We start from the raw sequence: 23,817 nt of genomic DNA on the forward strand, positions 1-23,817 counted from the left end.
TTTGAATCCATGTTGGGTCTAAAAGTCAATTTTGAGAAAAGCAAGGCTATTGTTATAGGGGGGGGGGGTCTTGAGAGCCAATTAAGGGCGGACCATATGATGAATTATAAGTTGGGGGCTTGTCCCCTTACATATCTTCATCTCCTATTGAGGATAGAGAGTTCACTATTGCGAGTATGGATTCGGTGGTTGAAAATGTCATGGTGAGGGTGGAACCTTGGCAAGGTACGTACTTACCCTCGGGAGGGAGGCTAATCCTTCTTAATGCTTGTCTGTCCAATGTTCTGATGTATGCAATGGGTCTCTATCTTCTTCAGGATGGAGCACATGATAAAATTTGATACAATTAGGCCAAGATTCTTCTGGCAAAAGAAACATGGTAGGAAAAAGTATCACATGGTAAAATGGACCACCGTTTGTTCCCCTAAGGAAGTAGGGGCTTAGGGATGATAAATGCCAAGGTGGTGAATTGGAGTTTGATAGTAAAGTGGGCTTGGAAATTTTTAACTAACCATGATGGGTTATGGGGTAAAGCCTTTAGGAATAAGTACATCTCCGTTTGAAGAGTAGAGAAGGGTAGGGCGGACCGAAAATCCTAGTCTGCAAGTGATATGTTGATACGTCTCCAACGTATCTATAATTTTTTATTGTTCCATGCTATTATATTATCAACCTTGGATGTTTTATATGCATTTATATGCTATTTTATATGATTTTTGGGACTAACCTATTAACTTAGAGCCTAGTGCCAGTTTCTATTTTTTCGTTGTTTTTGAGTATCGCAGAAAAGGAAAACCAAACGGAGTCCAATTTACCTGAAACTTCATGGAACTTATTTTTGGACAAAAAGAATGCCAGGAAGTAAAAGAATTGGGCCATAAGAGTCTCGGGCTGCCCACGAGGGTGGGGGTGCACCCACCCCTGGGCGCGCCCCCTGCCTCGTGGACAGCCCGGAGACCCCCTTGCCTTGTTCCCGACTCCAACACCCCTTATATAACCCAAAACTTCCAGAAAGAAATCTAGATCGGGAGTTCCGCCGCCAGAAGCCTCCGTAGCCACCGAAAACCAATCTAGACCCGTTCTGGCACCCTGCTGGAGGGGGGAATTGTTGGGGAACGTAGTAATTTCAAAAAAATTCCTATGCGCACGCAAGATCATGGTGATGCATAGCAACGGGAGGGGAGAGTGTTGTTCACGTACCCTCGTAGACCGAAAGCGGAAGCGTTAGCACAACGCGGTTGATGTAGTCATACGTCTTCATGATCCGACCGATCAAGTATCGAACGCACGGCACCTCCGAGTTCTGCACACGTTCAACTCGATGACGTCCCTCGAACTCCGATCCAGCCGAGTGTTGAGGGAGAGTTTCGTCAGCATAACGGCGTGGTGACGATGATGATGTTCTACCGACGCAGGGCTTCACCTAAGCACCGCTACGATATGACCGAGGTGGATTATGGTGGAGGGGGGCACCGCACACGGCTAAGAGATCCAAGGGATCAATTGTTGTGTCTATGGGGTGCCCCCTGGCCACCCTTTAAGGCCTTTCTCTCCTTTCCCGTATGGCCGATTAAGGCCCAATACGAATTCCCGTAACTCCCTGGTACTCCCGAAAATATCCGAATCACTCGGAACCTTTTCGATGTCCGAATATAGTCGTCCAATATATCGATCTTTACGTCTCGACCATTTCGAGACTCCTCGTCATGTCCCCGATCTCATCCAGAACTCCTAACTCCTTCGGTACATCAAAACACATAAACTCATAATATAACTATCATCGAACTTTAAGCGTGCGGACCCTACGGGTTCGAGAACTATGTAGACATGACCGAGACACGTCTCCGGTCAATAACCAATAGCGGAACCTGGATGCTCATATTGGCTCCTACATATTCTACAAAGATCTTTATCGGTCAAACCGCATAACAACATACGTTGTTCCCTTTGTCATCGGTATGTTACTTGCCCGAGATTCGATCGTTGGTATCTCAATACCTAGTTCAATCTCGTTACCGGCAAGTCTCTTTACTCGTTCCGTAATACATCATCCCGCAACTAACTCATTAGTTGCAATGCTTGCAAGGCTTAAGTGATGTTCATTACCGAGAGGGCCCAGAGATACCTCTCCGACAATCGGAGTGACAAATCCTAATCTCGAAATACGCCAACCCAACAAGTACCTTTGGAGACACCTGTAGAGCACCTTTATAATCACCCAGTTACGTTGTGACATTTGGTAGCACACAAAGTATTCCTCTGGTAAACAGGAGTTGCATAATCTCATAGTCATAGGAACATGTATAAGTCACGAAGAAAGCAATAGCAGAATACTAAACGATCGTGTGCTAAGCTAACGGAATGGGTCATGTCAATCACATCATTCTCCTAATGATGTGATCTCATTAATCAAATGACAACTCTTTGTCTATGGTTAGGAAACTTAACCATCTCTGATCAATGAGCTAGTCAAGTAGAGGCATACTAGTGACATACTATTTGTCTATGTATTCACACATGTATTATGTTTCCGGTTAATACAATTCTAGCATGAATAATAAACATTTATCATGATATAAGGAAATAAATAATAACTTTATTATTGCCTCTAGGGCATATTTCCTTCAGGAATCCCTCTCCGGTGGCCATCTTCATCATCTCGGCGCTCTCCGTGACGAGGATGGAGTAGTTCACCCTCGGGGCTACTGGTAGCTATGTGTTTGATCTCTCTCTCGTGTTCTTGATTTGGCACGATCTTGATGTATCGCGAGCTTTGATATTATAGTTGGATCTTATGATGTTTCTCCCCCTCTACTCCCTTGTAATGGATTGAGTTTTCCCTTTGAAGTTATCTTATCGGATTGAGTCTTTAAGGATTTGAGAACACTTGATGTATGTCTTGCATGTGCTTATCTGTGGTGACAATGGGATATCACGTGATCCACTTGATGTATGTTTTGGTGATCAACTTGCGAGTTCCGTGACCTCGTGAACTTATGCATAGGGGTTGGCACACGTTTTCGTCTTGACTCTCCGGTAGAAACTTTGGGGCGCTCTTTGAAGTTCTTTGTGTTGGTTGAATAGATGAATCTGAGATTGTGTGATGCATATCGTATAATCATACCCACGGATACTTGAGGTGACATTGGAGTATCTAGGTGACATTAGGGTTTTGGTTGATTTGTGTCTTAAGGTGTTATTCTAGTACGAACTCTTGAATAGATCGATCAGAAAGAATAACTTTGAGGTGGCTTCATACCCTACCATAATCTCTTCATTTGTTCTCCACTATTAGTGACTTTGGAGTGACTCTTTGTTGCATGTTGAGGGATAGTTATATGATCCAATTATGTTATTATTGTTGAGAGAAATTGCACTAGTGAAAGTGTGAACCCTAGGCTGTGTTTCCTAGCATTGCAATACCGTTTGTGCTCACTTTTACCACTTGCTACCTTGCTGTTTTTATATTTTCATATTACAAAAACCATTATCTACTATCCATATTGCACTTGTATCACCATCTCTTCGCCGAACTAGTGCACCTATACAATTTACCATTGTATTGGGTGTGTTGGGGACACAAGAGACTCTTTGTTATTTGGTTGCATGGTTGCTTGAGAGAGACCATCTTAATCATACGCCTCCCACGGATTGATAAACCTTAAATCATCCACTTGAGGGAAATTTGCTACTGTCCTACAAACCTTAAATCATCCAACAACGTCTACAAGAAGAAGGTTGTGTAGTAGACATCAAGCTCTTTTCTGGCGCCGTTGCGGGGGAGGTTAGCGCTTGAAGGTATATCTTTAGATCTTGCAATCAAATCTTTTTGTTTCTTGTTTTATCACTAGTTTAGTCTATAAAAGAAAACTATAAAAAAATGGAATTGAGGGTACCTCATATGCTTCATCTTTTTAATATCTTTCATGAAAATAAGGATTCTGATAATTGTGCCAAAGTGTTAGAAGAAGAATGCATTAGAATGTTTGGCACTAAATATTTGAATGATGAGCATGATTGTAATGTTGTTAGTATGAATTCCTTGAATATCCATGGTACTAATGATGATTGCACTAGTCATGATGAAAATGTCTCTTATAAGCATGTCAACTTTTGTGGAATACATAGAGCTTGCAAGCACACACCAAATAGGGAAGATAGATTTTGCAAGAGGCATAAATATTTGGAAACTAAATGGTTGCAAGAAAGGCTAGATGATTGTGCTGAAAGATTCAATATTTATCGCCATCCTTGTGAACTTTGCAATGAACATGGTCATTTAAAGCTCCAATGCTATTTGTTTCATGATCAAATCGTGTCCAAAAATTGTGATAACTTGATTACCCTTGAGCATCATAAAGATCTTAGTCTTCTTTTGGGGTATGAAGAAATAAAACGTATAACTAAGGGTATTCCAAAATTTAATCTTGATAGATTTCTTGATTTTGATATAGAAGGAATTTTTATGTATTGTGCGGTGAATTGCATTGAAAAATCCTTATATTGCCAATTACATAAAGACAAGAAAACAAATAGAAGATGAAGAGAATACTAATGAAAGGGAAGAGACTTCCCAATATTCTCCTATTATTTCTTATGATGAATCAGGTAACGAGGAGGAGCCTTCTATCCAACCAATATCATTAATAAGGAGCTCCAAAAAGAGGGTTAAACCCACACATGGTGCGAAGAAGCAAAAGAAAAGACGTAGAAGCAAAGGTAAAAAGGTATCCCTCCCAAATGGTGTTGCTCCTATTACTCATTGCAATGATGATAATTGCTATACTATTGGTGCTATCCAGACTATTAATGATGAGAGTGATTATGCTTATGATATGAAAAGGCCCAAGCTTGGGGATGCTATGTTTAATGAAGATGATATTTGTAGTCTCCCCAGTTTTGATATGTAAATTTATTATGATGATAGCATGCCTCCTACTTATGATGATTATATTGATGAAAGTGGGTTTGGAAGAGTGTCAACTTTAAAAAGTAATGATCTCACTATTTTGGAGGATGTTGAATCTTATTATGATAATTATGAAAGTGGATTTGGAGAGGTCATGACTTTATTTAGTAATGATTCCACTATCTTGGAAGAGGTTTCAATTGGTTATGATGAGAACAAAGTTGCTACCTATGATAATTATTATGATGATACTTATGCTATAAAAAGTAGTGATGATTATATTTATAAAACTTGTCATGATTATGATTACCCTTTTTCTGAACATTACTCTTTTAATGTGGAAACAATTTATAGTATTCGAGTTTCTTATGATACTCCCACTATTCCGAATGAGAAGAAATTTGCTTATGTGAAGAGTAATAAAAATTCTATGCTTGTAGATCATGAAAAGAATGCTTTAGGTGCTGGTTATATTGTTGAATTCATTCATTATTCTACTGAGAATTACTATGAGGGAGGAACATATGCTTGTAGGAATTGCAATAATATCAAGTTTCCTCTCTATGTGCTTAAAGTTTTGAAGTTATGCTTGTTTTGCCCTCCTATGCTAGTTGATTATGGTTCCCACAAGCTGTTTGCTCACAAAATCCCTATGCATAGGAAGTGGGTTAGACTTAAATGTTCTAGTCATATTTTTCATGATGCTCTCTTTATGTTACAATTCTTATCTTTTATGTGAGCATCATTGAAATCATCATGCCTAGCTAGGGGCGTTAAACGATAGCGCTTGTTGGGAGGCAACCCAATTTTATTTATGTTCCTTGCTTTTTGCTCCTGTTTAGTAATAAATAATTTATCTAGCCTCTGTTATGATTGATTTTTTTAATTAGTGTTTGTGCCAAGTAGAACCTTTGGGAAGACTTGGGGAAAGTCTTTGCGATCTTGCTGCAAAAAACAGAAACTTTAGCGCTCACGAGATTTTCTGCCATTTTTTACTGGAGAGTGATATTTAGTTAATTATTTTTGCAGATGATTAATAGACAAATTCCTCACGTCCAGAAATTTATTTTAGAATTTTTGGGGTTCCATAAATATTAGAAACCTACAGATTACTACAGACTGTTCTGTTTTTGACAGATTCTGTTTTTGTGTGTTATTTGCTTATTTTGATGAATCTATGGCTAGTTTTTGAGTGTATGAACCATAGAGAAGTTGGAATACAGTAGGTTTAACACCAATATAAATAAAGAATGATTTCATTACAGTAACTTAAGTGGTGGTTTGTTTTTTTTACTAACGGGGCTCACGAGATTTTCTGTTAAGTTTTGTGTTGTGAAGTTTTCAAGTTTTGGGTAAAGATTCGATGGACTATGGAATAAGGAGTGACAAGAGCCTAAGCTTGGGGATTACCAAGGCAACCCAAGGTAATATCCAAGGACAACCAAAAGCCTAAGCTTGGGGATGCCCCGGAAGGCATCCCCTCTTTCCTCTTCATTCATCGGTAACTTTACTTGGAGCTATATTTTTATTCACCACATGATATGTGTTTTGCTTGGAGCGTCATTTTATTTTCTTTTGTTTTGCTTGCTGTTTGAATAATATCCCAAGATCTGAAATTATTAAATGTTAGAGAATCTTCACATATTTGCATAATTATTCGACTACTCATTGATCTTCACTTATATCTTTCGGAGTAGCTTATCATTTGCTCTAGTGCTTCGCTTATATCTTTTAGAGCACGGCGGTGGTTCTATTTTATAGAAATAATTGATCTCTCATGCTTCACTTATATCATTTTGAGAGTCCTTTAGAACAGCATGGTAATGTACTTTGGTTATAAATTTTAAATGCTAAGAGAAGTTGGATGCTTGATAGTTGTTTTGAGATATAAAGATGGTAATATTAGAGGTGTGCTAGTTGAGTAATTGTGAAATTGATGAATACTTGTGTTGAAGTTGGCAAGTCATGTAGCATGCACGTATGGTAAACGTTGTGTGACAAATTTTAAGCATGGGGTGTTCTTTGATTGCTTTCCTTATGAGTGGCGGTCGGGGACGAGCGATGGTCTTTTCCTACCAATCTATCCCCCTAGGAGCATGCGGATAGTGCTTGGTTTTGATGACTTGTAGATTTTTGCAATAAGTATGCGAGTTCTTTATGACTAATGTTGAGTCCATGGATTATATGCACTCTCACCATTCCATCATTGCTAGCCTCTTCGGTACCGTGCATTGCCCTTTCTCACTTTGAGAGTTGGTGCAAACTTCGCCGGTGCATCCAAACCCCATGATATGATACGCTCTATCACACATAAGCCTCCTTATATCTTCCTCAAAATAGCCACCATACATACCTATTATGGCATTTCCATAGCCATTCCGAGATATATTGCCATGCAACTTTCCACCGTTCCATTTATTATGACACACATCATCATTGTCATATTGCTTTGCATGATCATGTAGTTGACATCGTATTTGTGGCAAAGCCACCATGATTAATTTTCCATACATGTCACTCTTGATTCATCACAATCCCGGTACACCGCTGGAGGCATTCACATAGAGTCATATTTTGTTCTAAGTATCGAGTTGTAATTCTTGAGTTGTAAGTAAATAAAAGTGTGATGATCATCATTAGAGCATTGTCCCATGTGAGGAAAGGATGATGGAGACTATGATTCCCCCACAAGTCGGGATGAGACTCCGGACGAAAAATAAAATAAAATAAAAAAGGAGGCCATAAAAAAAAGGCCCAAACAAAAAAAAAGAAGAGAGAAAAAGAAAGAAGGGACAATGTTACTATCCTTTTTCCACACTTGTGCTTCAAAGTAGCACCATGATCTTCATGATAGAGAGTCTCTTATTTTGTCACTTTCATATACTAGTGGGAATTTTTCATTATAGAACTTGGCTTGTATATTCCAATGATGGGCTTCCTCAAATGCCCTAGGTCTTCGTGAGCAAGCAAGTTGGATGCACACCCACTTAGTTTCTTTGATGAGCTTTTATATATTTGTAGCTCTAGTGCATCTGTTGCATGGCAATCCCTACTCCTTACATTGACATCAATCGGTGGGCATCTCCATAGCCCATTGATTAGACGCGTCAATGTGAGACTTTCTTCCTTTTTGTCTTCTCACACAACCTCAATCATCATATTCTATTCCACCCATAGTGCTATGTCCATGGCTCACGCTCATATATTGCGTAAAAGTTGAAAGATTTTGAAAAGGCTAAGTATGAAACAATTGCTTGGCTTGTCATGAGGGTTGTGCATGATGGGAGCATTTTGTGTGACAAAATGAAAAGCATGGCAAACTATATGATTTTGTAGGGATAAGTTTTCCTTTGGCTATGGTATTTTGATAAGACATAATTGCTGATTAGCATACTTGGAGTATACTATTTTTATGTTAACAATAAAATTTTATCTTGAATCTTCGGATCTGAACATTCATGCCACAATAGAGAAAAATACAATGAAGAACATGCTAGAAGCATCTCCACATCAAAAATTCCGTTTTTATCATTTACCTACTGAGGACGAGCAAGAAATTAAGCTTGGGGACGCTTGATACGTCTCCAACGTATCTATAATTTTTTATTGTTCCATGCTATTATATTATCAACCTTAGATGTTTTATATGCATTTATATGATTTTTTGGACTAACCTATTAACCTAGAGCCTAGTGCCAGTTTCTTTTTTTCCATTGTTTTTGAGTATCGCAGAAAAGGAAAACCAAACAGAGTCCAATTGACCTGAAACTTCACGGAACTTATTTTTGGACCAGAAGAAGGCCAGGAAGTAAAAGAATTGGGCTAGAAGAGTCTCGGGCTGCCCACGAGGGTGGGGGGGGGCGCCCACCCCCCTGGGTGCGCCCCTGACTCGTGGACAGCCCGGAGACCCCCCTGCCTTGTTCCCGACTCCAACACCCCTTATATAACCCAAAACTACCAGAAAGAAATCTAGATCGGGAGTTCCGCCGCCAGAAGCCTCCGTAGCCACCGAAAACCAATCTAGACCCGTTCCAGCACCCTGCCGGAGGGGGGGAATCCCTCTCCGGTGGCCATCTTCATCATCTCGGCGCTCTCCATGACAAGGAGGGAGTAGCTCACCCTCGGGGCTGAGGGTATGTACCAGTAGCTATGTGTTTGATCCCTCTCTCTCTCTCTCTCTCTCTCTCTCTCTCTCTCGTGTTCTTGATTTGGCACGATCTTGATGTATCGCGAGCTTTGCTATTATAGTTGGATCTTATGATGTTTCTCCCCCTCTACTCTCTTGTAATGGATTGAGTTTTCCCTTTGAAGTTATCTTATCGGATTGAGTCTTTAAGGATTTGAGAACACTTGATGTATGTCTTGCATGTGCTTATTGTTGGAAATATGCCCTAGAGGCAATAATAAAAGGATTATTATTATATTTCCTTGTTCATGATAATTGTCTTTTATTCATGCTATAATTGTGTTATCCGGAAATCGTAATACATGTGTGAATACATAGACACCAACATGTCCCTAGTAAGCCTCTAGTTGACTAGCTCGTTGATCAATAGATAGTCATGGTTTCCTGACTATGGACATTGGATGTCATTGATAACGAGATCACATCATTAGCAGAATGATGTGATGGACAAGACCCAATCCTAAACATAGCACAAGATCGTATAGTTCGTTTGCTAGAGTTTTTCCAATGTCAAGTATCTTTTCCTTAGACCATGAGATCGTGTAACTCCCGGATACCGTAGGAGTGCTTTGGATGTACCAAATGTCACAACGTAACTGGGTGACTATAAAGGTATACTACGGGTATCTCCGAAAGTGTCTGTTGGGTTGACATGGATCAAGACTGGGATTTGTCACTCCGTATGACGGAGAGGTATCTCTGGGCCCACTCGGTAATGCATCATCATAATGAGCTCAAAGTGACCAAGTGTCTGGTCACGGGATCATGCATTACGGTACGAGTAAAGTGACTTGCCGGTAACGAGATTGAACGAGGTATTGGGATACCAACGATCGAATCTCGGGCAAGTAACATACCGATTGACAAAGGGATTTGTATACGGGGTTGCTTGAATCCTCGACATCGTGGTGTATCTGATGAGATCATCGAGGAGCATGTGGTAGCCAACATGGGTATCCAGATCCCGCTATTGGTTATTGACCGGAGAGCCATCTCGGTCATGTCTACATGTCTCCTGAACCCGTAGGGTCTACACACTTAAGGCTCGGTGACACTAGGGTTGTAGAGATATGAATATGCAGTAACCCGAAAGTTGTTCGGAGTTCCGGATGAGATCCCGGACGTCACGAGGAGTTCCAGAATGGTCCAGAGGTGAAGAATTATATATAGGAAGTGCAGTTTCGGCCATCGAGAGAGTTTCGGGGGTCACCGGTATTGTACCGGGACCACCGGATGGGTCCCGGGGGTCCACCGGGTGGGACCACCCATCCCGGAGGGCCCCATGGGCTGAAGTGGGTAGGGGAACCAGCCCATAGTGGGCTGGTGCGCCCCCCTTGGCCCACCCCCTGCGCCTAGGGTTGGAAACCCTAGGGTGGGGGGGGGGGGCGCCCCACTTGCCTTGGGGGCCACTCCACCCTTGGCCGCCGCCCCCCTAGGAGATCTCATCTCCTAGGGCCGGCGCACCCCCTAGGGGGCCTATATAAAAGGGGGGAGGGAGGGGGCAGCCGCACCCTTGACTCTTGGCGCCTCCCTCTCCCCTGCCACACCTCTCCCTCTCGCAGAAGAACGGCGAAGCCCTGCTGCGGTGACTGCTGCGTCCACCACCACGCCGTCGTGCTGCTGGATCTTCATCAACCTCTCCTTCCCCTTGCTGGATCAAGAAGGAGGAGACGTCACGCTGACCATACGTGTGTTGAACACGGAGGTGCCGTCCGTTCGGCGCTAGGATCTCCGGTGATTTGGATCACGTCGAGTACGACTTCCTCATCCCCGTTCTTTGAACGCTTCCGCGCATGATCTACAAAGGTATGTAGATGCAATCCGATCACTCGTTGCTAGATGAACTCATAGATGGATCTTGGTGAAACCGTAGGAAATTTTTTGTTTTTCTGCAACGTTCCCCAATAGTGGCATCATGAGCTAGGTCTATGCGTAGTTTTCTTTGCACGAGTAGAACACAATTTGTTGTGGGTGTAGATGTTGTCAACTTTCTTGCCGCTACTAGTCTTATTTTGCTTCAGCAGTATTGTGGGATGAAGCGACCCGGACCAACCTTACACGTACGCTTACGTGAGACCGGTTCCACCGACTAACATGCACTAGTTGCATAAGGTGGCTGGCGGGTGTCTGTCTCTCCCACTTTTGTTGGAGCGGATTCGATGAAAAGGGTCCTTATGAAGGGTAAATAGAAGTTGACAAATCACGTTGTGGCTTTCACGTAGGTAAGAAAATGTTCTTGCTAGAACCCTATTGCAGCCACGTAAAACTTGCAACAACAATTAGAGGACGTCTAACTTGTTTTTGCAGCAAGTGTTTTGTGATGTGATATGGCCAAAGTTGTGATGAATGATGAATGATATATATGTGATGTATGAGATGTTCATGCTATTGTAATAGGAATCACGACTTGCATGCCGATGAGTATGACAATCGGCAGGAGCCATAGGAGTTGTCTTTATTTTTTGTATGACCTGCGTGTCATTGAGAAACGCCATGTAAATTACTTTACTTTATTGCTAAACGTGTTAGCCATAGTAGTAGAAGTAATAGTTGGCGGGCAACTTCATGGAGACACGATGATGGAGATCATGATGATGGAGATCATGGTGTCATGCCGGTGACAAGATGATCATGGAGCCCCAAGATGGAGACCAAAGGAGCTATGTGATATTGGCCATATCATGTCACTATTATTATTTGATTGCATGTGATGTTTATCATGTTTTTGCATCTTGTTTACTTAGAACGACGGTAGTAAATAAGATGATCCCTCATAATAATTTCAAGAAAGTGTTCCCCCTAACTGTGCACCATTGCGACAGTTCGTTGTTTCGAAGCACCACGTGATGATCGGGTGTGATAGATTCCAACGTTCACATACAACGGGTGTAAGACAGATTTACACATGCAAACACTTGGTTGACTTGACGAGCCTAGCATGTACAGACATGGCCTCGAAACACAGAAGACCGAAAGGTCGAGCATGAGTCGTATAGAAGATACGATCAACATGAAGATGTTCACCGATGTTGGCTAGTCCGTCTGACGTGATGATCGGACATGGACTAGTTAACTCGGATCATGTTATACTTAGATGACTGGAGGGATGTCTATCTGAGTGGGAGTTCATTGAATAATTTGATTTAGATGAACTTAATTATCATGAACTTAGTCTAAAATCTTTACAACGTGTATTGTAGATCAAATGGCCAACGTTGTCCTCAACTTCAATGCGTTCCTAGAGAAAACCAAGCTAAAAGACGATGGCAGCAACTATACGGACTGGGTCCGGAACCTGAGGATCATCCTCATAGCTGCCAAGAAAGATTATGTCCTACAAGCACCGCTAGGTGAAGCACCTGTTCTCCCTGCAGAACAAGACGTTATGAACGCTTGGCAGACACGTACCGATGATTACTCCCTCGTTCAGTGCAGCATGCTTTACAGCTTAGAACCGGGGCTCCAAAAGCGTTTTGAGAGACACGGAGCATATGAGATGTTCGAAGAGCTGAAAATGGTTTTTCAAGCTCATGCCCGGGTCGAGAGATATGAAGTCTCCGACAAGTTCTTCAGCTGTAAGATGGAGGAAAATAGTTCTATCAGTGAGCACATACTCACTATGTCAGGGTTACATAACCGCTTGACTCAGCTGGGAGTTAATCTCCCGGATGACACGGTCATTGACAGAATCCTTCAGTCGCTTCCACCGAGCTACAAGAGCTTTGTGATGAACTTCAATATGCAGGGGATGGAAAAGACCATTCCTGAAGTATTTGCAATGCTGAAATCAGTAGAGGTAGAAGTCAAAAAGGAACATCAAGTGTTGATGGTGAATAAAACCACTAAGTTCAAAAAGGGCAAGGGTAAGAAGAACTTCAAGAAGGACGGCAAGGGAGTTGCTGCGCCCGGTAAGCAAGCTGCCGGGAAGAAGCCAAAGAATGGACCCAAGCCCGAGACTGAGTGCTTTTATTGCAAGGAAAGTGGTCACTGGAAGCGGAACTGCCCCAAATACTTAGCGGACAAGAAGGCCGGCAAAACGAAAGGTATATGTGATATACATGTAATTGATGTGTACCTTACCAGTACTCGTAGTAGCTCCTGGGTATTTGATACCGGTGCAGTTGCTCACATTTGTAACTCAAAACAGGAGATGCGGAATAAGCGGAGACTGGCGAAGGACGAGGTGACGATGCACGTCGGGAATGGTTCCAAGGTCGATGTGATCGCCGTCGGCACGCTACCTCTACATTTACCTACGGGATTAGTTTTGAACCTCAATAATTGTTATTTAGTGCCAAGTTTGAGCATGAACATTGTATCAGGATCTTGTTTAATACGAGATGGCTACTCATTTAAATCCAAGAATAATGGTTGTTCTATTTATATGAGAGATATGTTTTATGGTCATGCTCCAATGGTGAATGGTTTATTCTTAATGAATCTCGAGCATAATGCTACACATATTCATAGTGTGAGTACCAAAAGATGTAAGGTTGATAATGATAGTCCCACATACTTGTGGCACTGCCGCCTTGGTCACATAGGTGTCAAACGCATGAAGAAGCTCCATGCAGATGGACTTTTAGAGTCTCTTGATTACGAATCATTTGACACGTGCGAACCATGCCTCATGGGTAAAATGACCAAGACTCCGTTCTCAGGAACAATGGAGCGAGCAACCAACTTATTGGAAATCATACATACTGATGTGTGCGGTCCAATGAGTGTTGAGGCTCGCGGTGGCTATCGTTATGTTCTCACCCTCACTGATGACTTGAGTAGATATGGGTATGTCTATTTAATGAAACATAAGTCTGAGACCTTTGAAAAGTTCAAGGAATTTCAGAGTGAGGTTGAGAATCAACGTGACAGGAAAATCAAGTTCTTGCGATCAGATCGTGGAGGAGAATACTTGAGTCACGAATTTGGCACACACTTAAGAAAATGTGGAATAGTTTCACAACTGACGCCGCCTGGAACACCTCAGTGTAATGGTGTGTCTGAACGTTGTAATCGCACTCTATTAGATATGGTGCGATCTATGATGTCTCTTACCGATTTACCGCTATCATTTTGGGGCTATGCTTTAGAGACTGCCGCATTCACTTTAAATAGGGCTCCGTCGAAATCCGTTGAGACGACACCGTATGAATTATGGTTTGGGAAGAAACCTAAGCTGTTGTTTCTAAAAGTTTGGGGATGCGATGCTTATGTCAAGAAACTTCAACCTGAAAATCTCGAACCCAAGTCGAAAAAATGCGTCTTCATAGGATACCCTAAAGAAACTATTGGGTATACCTTCTACCTCAGATCCGAAGGCAAGATCTTTTTTTGCCAAGAATGGATCCTTTCTAGAGAAAGAGTTTCTCTCGAAAGAAGTAAGTGGGAGGAAAGTAGAACTTGATGAAGTATTACCTCTTGAACCGGAAAGTGGTGCAACTCAAGAAAATGTTCCTGAGGTGCCTGCACCAACTAGAGAGGAAGTTAATGATGATGATCATGAAACTTCAGATCAAGTTGCTACTGAACTTCGTAGGTCCACAAGGACACGTTCCGCACCAGAGTGGTACGGCAACCCTGTCTTGGAAATCATGTTGTTAGACAACGGTGAACCTTCGAGCTATGAAGAAGCAATGGCGGGCCCAGATTCCAACAAATGGCTTGAAGCCATGCAATCCGAGATAGGATCCATGTATGAAAACAAAGTATGGACTTTGACAGACTTGCCCAATGATCGGCGAGCGATAGAAAACAAATGGATCTTTAAGAAGAAGACGGACGCGGATGGTAATGTTACCATCTATAAAGCTCGACTTGTTGCTAAGGGTTATCGGCAAGTTCAAGGGGTAGACTACGATGAGACTTTCTCACCGGTAGCGAAGCTGAAGTCCGTCCAAATTATGTTAGCAATTGCCGCATACTATGATTATGAGATATGGCAAATGGACGTCAAAACGGCATTCCTTAATGGTTTCCTTAAGGAAGAATTGTATATGATGCAGCCGGAAGGTTTTGTCGACCCTGAGAATGCTAACAGGGTATGCAAGCTCCAGCGATCCATTTATGGGCTGGTGCAAGCATCTCGGAGTTGGAATATTCGCTTTGATGAGATGATCAAAGCGTTTGGGTTTATGCAGACTTATGGAGAAGCCTGCGTTTACAAGAAAGTGAGTGGGAGCTCTGTAGCATTTCTCATATTATATGTAGATGACATACTTTTGATGGGAAATGATATAGAGCTTTTGGACAGCATTAAGGCCTACTTGAATAAGAGTTTTTCAATGAAGGACCTTGGAGAAGCTGCTTATATATTAGGCATCAAGATCTATAGAGATAGATCAAGACGCCTCATAGGTCTTTCACAAAGCACATACCTTGATAAGATATTGAAGAAGTTCAATATGGATCAGTCTAAGAAGGGGTTCTTGCCTGTGTTGCAAGGTGTGAAATTGAGCTCAGCTCAATGTCCGACCACGGCAGAAGATATAGAAGAGATGAGTGTCATCCCCTATGCCTCAGCCATCGGGTCTATTATGTATGCCATGCTGTGTACCAGACCTGATGTAAACCTTGCCGTAAGTTTGGTAGGTAGGTACCAAAGTAATCCCGGCAAGGAACACTGGACAGCGGTCAAGAATATCCTGAAGTACCTGAAAAGGACTAAGGAAATGTTTCTCGTTTATGGAGGTGACGAAGAGCTCGTCGTAAAGGGTTACGTTGACGCTAGCTTCGACACAGATCTGGATGACTCTAAGTCACAAACCAGATACATGTATATTTTGAATGGTGGGGCAGTAAGCTAGTGCAGTTGCAAGCAGAGCGTCGTGGTGGGATCTACATGTGAAGCGGAGTACATGGCAGCCTCGGAGGCAGCGCATGAAGCAATTTGGGTGAAGGAGTTCATCACTGACCTAGGAGTCATACCCAATGCGTCGGGGCCGATCAAACTCTTCTGTGACAACACTGGAGCTATTGCACTTGCCAAGGAGCCCAGGTTTCACAAGAAGACCAGGCACATCAAGCGTCGCTTCAACTCCATTCGTGAAAATGTTCAAGATGGAGACATAGATATTTGTAAAGTACATACGGACCTGAATGTAGCAGATCCATTGACTAAACCTCTCCCTAGAGCAAAACATGATTAACACCAGAATTCCATGGGTGTTCGATTCATCACAATGTAACTAGATTATTGACTCTAGTGCAAGTGGGAGACTGTTGGAAATATGCCCTAGAGGCAATAATAAAAGGATTATGATTATATTTCCTTGTTCATGATAATTGTCTTTTATTCATGCTATAATTGTGTTATCCGGAAATCGTAATACATGTGTGAATACATAGACACCAACATGTCCCTAGTAAGCCTCTAGTTGACTAGCTCGTTGATCAATAGATAGTCATGGTTTCCTGACTATGGACATTGGATGTCATTGATAACGAGATCACATCATTAGGAGAATTATGTGATGGACAAGACCCAATCCTAAACATAGCACAAGATCGTATAGTTCGTTTGCTAGAGTTTTTCCAATGTCAAGTATCTTTTCCTTAGACCATGAGATCGTGTAACTCCCAGATACCGTAGGAGTGCTTTGGGTGTACCAAACGTCACAACGTAACTGGGTGACTATAAGGGTATACTACGGGTATCTCCGAAAGTGTCTGTTGGGTTGACACGGATCAAGACTGGGATTTGTCACTCCGTATGACGGAGAGGTATCTCTAGGCCCACTCGATAATGCATCATCATAATGAGCTCAAAGTGACCAAGTGTCTGGTCACGGGATCATGCATTACGGTACGAGTAAAGTGACTTGCCGGTAACGAGATTGAACGAGGTATTGGGATACCGACGATCGAATCTCGGGCAAGTAACGTACTGATTGACAAAGGGAATTGTATACGGGGTTGCTTGAATCCTCGACATCATGGTTCATCCAATGAGATCATCGAGGAGCATGTGGGAGCCAACATGGGTATCCAGATCCCGCTGTTGGTTATTGACCGGAGAGCCATCTCGGTCATGTCTACATGTCTCCCGAACCCGTAGGGTCTACACACTTAAGGTTCGGTGACGCTAGGGTTGTAGAGATATGAATATGCAGTAACCCGAAAGTTGTTCGGAGTCCCGGATGAGATCCCGGACGTCACGAGGAGTTCTGGAATGGTCCGGAGGTGAAGAATTATATATAGGAAGTGCAGTTTCGGCCATCGGGAGAGTTTCAGGGGTCACCGGTATTGTACCGGGACCACCGGATGGGTCCCGGGGGTCCACCGGGTGGGACCACCCATCCCGGAGGGCCCCATGGGCTGAACTGGGTAGGGAAACCAGCCCATAGTGGGCTGGTGCGCCCCTTTGGCCCACCCCTTGCTCCTAGGGTTGGAAACCCTAGGGTGGGGGGGGGGGCGCCCCACTTGCCTTGGGGGCCACTCCACCCTTGGCCGCCGCCCCCCTAGGAGATCTCATCTCCTAGGGCCGGCGCACCCCCTAGGGGGCCTATATAAAAGGGGGGAGGGAGGGGGCAGCCGCACCCTTGACTCTTGGCGCCTCCCTCTCCCTGCCACACCTCTCCCTCTCGCAGAAGAACGGCGAAGCCCTGCTGCGGTGACTGCTGCATCCACCACTGTGCCGCCGTGCTGCTGGATCTTCATCAAGCTCTCCTTCCCCTTGCTGGATCAAGAAGGAGGAGACGTCACGTTGACCGTACGTGTGTTGAACACGGAGGTGCTGTCCGTTCGGCGCTAGGATCTCCGGTGATTTGGATCACGTCGAGTACGACTTCCTCATGCCCGTTCTTTGAACGCTTCCGCGCGTGATCTACAAAGGTATGTAGATGCAATCCGATCACTCGTTGCTAGATGAACTCATAGATGGATCTTGGTGAAACCGTAGGAAAATTTTTGTTTTTCTGCAACGTTCCCCAACACTTATTGGTGGTGACAATGGATATCACGTGATCCACTTGATGTATGTTTTGGTGATCAACTTGCGACTTCCGTGACCTCGTGAACTTATGCATAGGGGTTGGCACACTTTTTCGTATTGACTCTCCGGTAGAAACTTTGGGGCGCTCTTTGAAGTTCTTTGTGTTGGTTGAATAGATGAATCTGAGATTGTGTGATGCATATCGTATAATCATACCCACAGATACTTGAGGTGACATTGGAGTATCTAGGTGACATTAGGGTTTTGGTTGATTTGTGTCTTAAGGTGTTATTCTAGTACGAACTCTTGAATAGATCGATCAGAAAGAATAACTTTGAGGTGGTTTCGTACCCTACCATAATCTCTTCGTTTGTTCTCCACTATTAGTGACTTTTGAGTGACTCTTTGTTGCATGTTGAGCGATAGTTATATGATCCAATTATGTTATTATTGTTGAGAGAACTTGCACTAGTGAAACTATGAACCCTAGGCCTTGTTTCCTAGCATTGCAATACCGTTTGTGCTCACTTTTACCACTTGCTACCTTGCTATTTTTATATTTTCATATTACAAAAACCATTATCTACTATCCATATTGCACTTGTATCACCATCTCTTCGCCGAACTAGTGCACCTATATAATTTACCATTGTATTGGGTGTGTTGGGGACACAAGAGACTCTTTGTTATTTGGTTGCAGGGTTGCTTGAGAGAGACCGTCTTCATCCTATGCCTCCCACGGATTGATAAACCTTAGGTCATCCACTTGAGGGAAATTTGCTACTGTCCTACAAACCTCTGCACTTGGAGGCCCAACAACGTCTACAAGAAGAAGGTTGTGTAGTAGACATCATATGTCTCCAATGTATCTATAATTTTTTATCGTTCCATGATGTTATGTTATCATTCTTGGATGTTTTACAATCATTTTATAACAACTTTATATCACTTTTGGGGACTAACCTATTGCCATAGTGCCCAGTGCTAGTTGCTGTTTTTTGCTTGTTTTTTACTCAAAGAAAATCAATACCAAACGGAGTCCAAACGCAGCGAAAATTTTTGGAGAATTTTTCTGGGCCATAAGACACAAGATGGGCCAAAGAAGTACCAGAGGGGTGCCCCGAGGGGGGCACAACCCACCTGGGGGGCCAGGCGCGCCCTGGTGGGTTGCGCCCACCTCAGTGGCCTCCCGCACCGCCACTTTGCTCTATAAATATCCCAATATTCCAGAAACCCTAGGGGAGTCAATGAAAAACAATTCCAGCCGCCGCAAGTTCTAGAAACCACAGATCCAATCTAGACACCATCATGAAGGGGTTCATCATCCTCATTGGTGCCTCTCCGATGATGCGTGAGTAGTTCATTGTAGACCTACGGGTCCGTAGTTAGTAGCTAGATGGCTTCCTCTCTCTCTCTTTTAATTCTCAATACAATGGTCTCTTAGAGATCTATTTGATGTAACTCTTTTTGCATTGTGTTTGTTGGGATCCGATGAACTTTGAGTTTATGACCAGATCTATGTTTTTATACATGAAAGTTATTTGAGTCTTTTGATCTCGTATATGCATGATTACTTATAGGCTCGTATTTCTTCTTCGAATCTTTGGTTTAGTTAGGCCGACTAGATCGATTTTTCTTGCCATGGGAAGAGGTGCTTTGTGATGGGTTCGATCTTATGGTGCTCAATCCCAGTGACAGAAAGATAAATGACACGTATGTATTGTTACTATTAAGGATAAAAAGATGGGGTCTATTCCTACATGAATAGATCTTGTCTACATCATTTCATCATTCTTATTGCATTACTCTGTTTCTTCATGAACTTAACACACTAGATGCATGCTGGATAGCGGTCGATGTGTGGAGTAATAATAGTAGATGCAGTCAGGAGTCGGTCAACTAATCTTGGACGCGATGCCTATATAATGATCATTGCCTAGATATCGTCATAATTGTTTGAAGTTCTATCAATTGCCCAACAGTAATTTGTTCACCCACCGTATGCTATTTTTCTCGAGAGAAGCCACTAGTGAAATATACGGCCCCGAGGTCTCTTCTTTATCATATTTGCCTTCGAGATCTATCTTTATTTGCTTTTATTTTCAGATATATTAATGCAAAAACCCGAAAATACCTTGCTGCAATTTATTGTTATTTATTTTATCTCGTGTTCCCGCAAGATCTATTTATCGAATCTACTATAACTTTTTTCCTATCTTTTACCTGGGAGGGATTGACAACCCCTCTTTTATGTCGGGTTGCAAGTATTTGTTCTTTGTGTGCAGGTGCCGTTCATGTAGTGTTGCGTGGTTCTCTACTGGTTCGATAACCTTGGTCTCATCACTGAGGAAAATACCTACCGTAGCTGTGCTACATCATCCCTTCCTCTTTGGGAAAATACCGACGTAGTTCAAGCCGCATCAACAAGCACTTGAGGATGATGGTTTTCACTGACACCATCTAAAAGTAATCTCTGATCCAATAGGTCAATATGGCAGTGAAGGGGTGTTGGGGGTGGTAGTTATTTTCTTACGATGGATGGTTGGGTACTATAGGTTTTCTTTTGTTTTTAAGATGGATAATCTCATAATGATAATGCCTTTGTGTTAAGAACTATAAGGATTTTACTCTTTACTCATGTAAAACGTTGTTGTGACAGCCAAAATATGTTGCCATGGGTGTGAGAGCTCGCTATTTTTTGACTTAGGGGAGCTTACCAGTGAAGGGTGAGCATCACCATCACCATTGTTTAGGTCCTTCAACAGTGGCAGGTGAGAGCTCTCTCTCTCTCCATGGTAAGGTCTCATTCGGTTTGGAGGATTTTCATAGGAAAAATGTAGGAACAAGGATTCCAGAGGAAAATTTCCTATAGATGCATTCGGTTTGTAGGGAAGGCATACGGTAATATCGTAGGAATACTACTCATTTCTTGTGTTTTTGGAGGAAACTAGACATCCACTCAAAGCTCATTTTACGCGTAGGAACAAGGTAAGTCAATTCCTTAGGATGGCAAGTGTCATCCTATCAAATTCCTATACTAGTCATAATTCCTACGTTTTAGTTTCCTCCAAACCGAATGAGCCCTAAGATATATACTAATGGTGGGCGCACTATGTCGCTCGCCAACAGTAGGCATTTTGCATCCGCCACTAGTAGACAGTTCTACAATAGTGTAGTATCATATTTCATTTGATTTTAGAAACAAACTAACTCAAAGAAAATTATGAGTTTAGTTGAATGACAAAAAAGAGAGGTCGGCGATCTGAAACCCAAATGGGAAGAGGTGCTTTGTAGTGGGATTGATCTTATGGTGCCTGATCCCAGTGACAGAAGGGGAACTGACATGTATGTATTGTTGCTACTAAGGATAAAACAATGGGGTCTATCTCTACAAATATAGATCTTGTCTACATCATGTCATCATTCTTATTGCATTACTCCGTTTCCCCATAAACTTAATACACTAGATGCATGCTGGATAGCGGTCGATGTGTGGAGTAATAGTAGTAGATGCATGCAGGAGTCGGTCTACTAATCTTGGACGTGATGACTATATAATGATAATTGCCTGGATATCATCATGATTATTTGAAGTTCTATCAATTTCCCAACAGTAATTTGTTTACCCACTGTTTGCTATTTTTCTCGAGAGAAGCCACTAGTGAAACCTACGGCCCCCGGGTCTCTTCTTTAATATATTCGCCTTCACAAACTATTTTATTTGCCTTTTATTTTCAGATCTATTAAACCAAAAATACCTTGCTGCAATTTATTCTTATTTAATTTATTTGACATTTGATCTATCAATCTACTAAAATTTATTCATGTCAGTTTTGCCAATTTCTGGCACCGTTACCCGAAAGGGACTGACAACCCCTTTAATATATTGGGTTGCGAGTAGTTGTTATTTGTGTGCACGCGCCGCTTACGTGTTGTTTCTTGGTTCTCCTACTGGTTTGATAACCTTGGTCTCATCACTGAGGGAAATACTTACCGTCATTGTGCTGCATCATCCCTTCCTCTTTGGGGAAATACCGACATAGCTTCAAGCTGCATCAAAAGGAATTTCTGGGGCCGTTGCTGGGGAGGATCTTCAACATATACCAAGTTCCTAATCACAAATCTCATCTCCTCGTAATTTACATTATTTGCCATTTGCCTCTCATTTTCCTCTCCCCCATTTAACAAAAAAATGCCATTTTATCCACCCTCTTTTTCGTTCGCCGTTTACTTGCCGGATGTGTTTTTTAGTGCAATCTTGTTGTGTAGTCATCATGGCTCAAGAGAAAACCCAGTTGTGTGATTTCTCAAATACCAACAACAATGATTTTATTGGCACTCCGCTTGCTCCTCCCGCCACTACTGCGGAGTCTTGTGATATTAATACTGCTTTGCTGAGTCTTATTACGAAAGATCAATTTTCCGGTACTCCTAATGAGGAGGTCGCATCCCATCTTAATACCTTCGTGGAATCATGTGATATGCAAAAGAAAAAAGATGTGGACAATGATATTGTGAAGATGAAATTATTTTCATTTTCTTTGCGTGATTTTTCAAAAATTTGGTTTTCTTCTTTGCCTCGTAATAGTATCGATTCTTGGAATAAGTGCAAAGATGCTTTTATCACTAAGTATTTTCTGCCCACAAAAATTATTTTCCTTAGAACTTAGATCATAAATTTCAATCAACTTGAACATGAGCATGTTCGACAATCATGGGAAAGGATGAAAATGATGCTAAGGAATTTCCCAACTCATGGGTTAAATCTTTGGATGATCATACAAATTTTTTATGCGGGGTTGAATTTTGTTTCTCATAATATTTTAGATTCCGCCACAGGTGGTACTTTTATGGAAATTACTTTGGGTGAAGCCACCAAATTTCTTGATAATATTATGGCAAATTATTCACAATGGCATACTGAAAGAGCTCCTACTAGTAAAAAAGTTAATTCGGTTTAAGAAATTGCTTCTTTGAGTGAAAAATTTGATGTTGTTATGAAATTGGTTGCTATTAAAAGTGCTCCTATTGATTTCAATGACATGCCTTTGTCTACTTTGATTGAGCAAAATAGTGATGCCATAGATGTGAATTTTATCTCGTGAAACAATTTCAATAACAATGCTTATAGAGGTAATTTTAATCCTAGGCCTTTTCCTAGTAATTCCTCTAATAACTATGGTAATTCCTATGGAAATCCTTCTTATAATAATAGGAACACCTCTGATCTTGAGAATAATATTAAATAATCTATCAAGACACAAAAAGTTTTCAACACTACCATAGAAGAAAAGTTGAATAAGATTAATGATTTGTCTAGAAGTGTTGATAGAAGTTCTCATGATGTAGAAAATCTCAAGATGAAAATTTTTATGCCTAAAGTTGAGGAATAAATTAAAGCACTCTATGTTTCTATGGATGAAAGTAAGAAAAGAACTGCTATGCTTACAGCTAGAAGATAATTTTTAGAAAAGGCGTTTTCTAGTGATTACTTTCGCAAAAGTGATGAAGATCTTAAAATGATTGATGTTATTTCCATTGATTCCTTGTTTCGTAAAGTTAAGATTGATGAAAAAGGGACTGGAGAAGAGTCAACTTTAGTTAGAAGGCGTCCCGATAATTCGGAGGGTGAAAATCTTGTTGAGAAAATTGATAAAAGTGGGTTTGAAGAGGTCAAAACTTTAACTAGTGATGTGCCCACTCTTTTGAATTACAAAGACTTTAATTATGATAGTTGCTCTTTGATTGATTGTATTTCTTTATTGCAATCCATGATAAATTCACCCCATGCTT

Source organism: Triticum aestivum, chromosome 6A, assembly GCF_018294505.1.
Source record: "Triticum aestivum cultivar Chinese Spring chromosome 6A, IWGSC CS RefSeq v2.1, whole genome shotgun sequence".
NCBI classification, from domain to species: Eukaryota; Viridiplantae; Streptophyta; class Magnoliopsida; order Poales; family Poaceae; genus Triticum; species Triticum aestivum.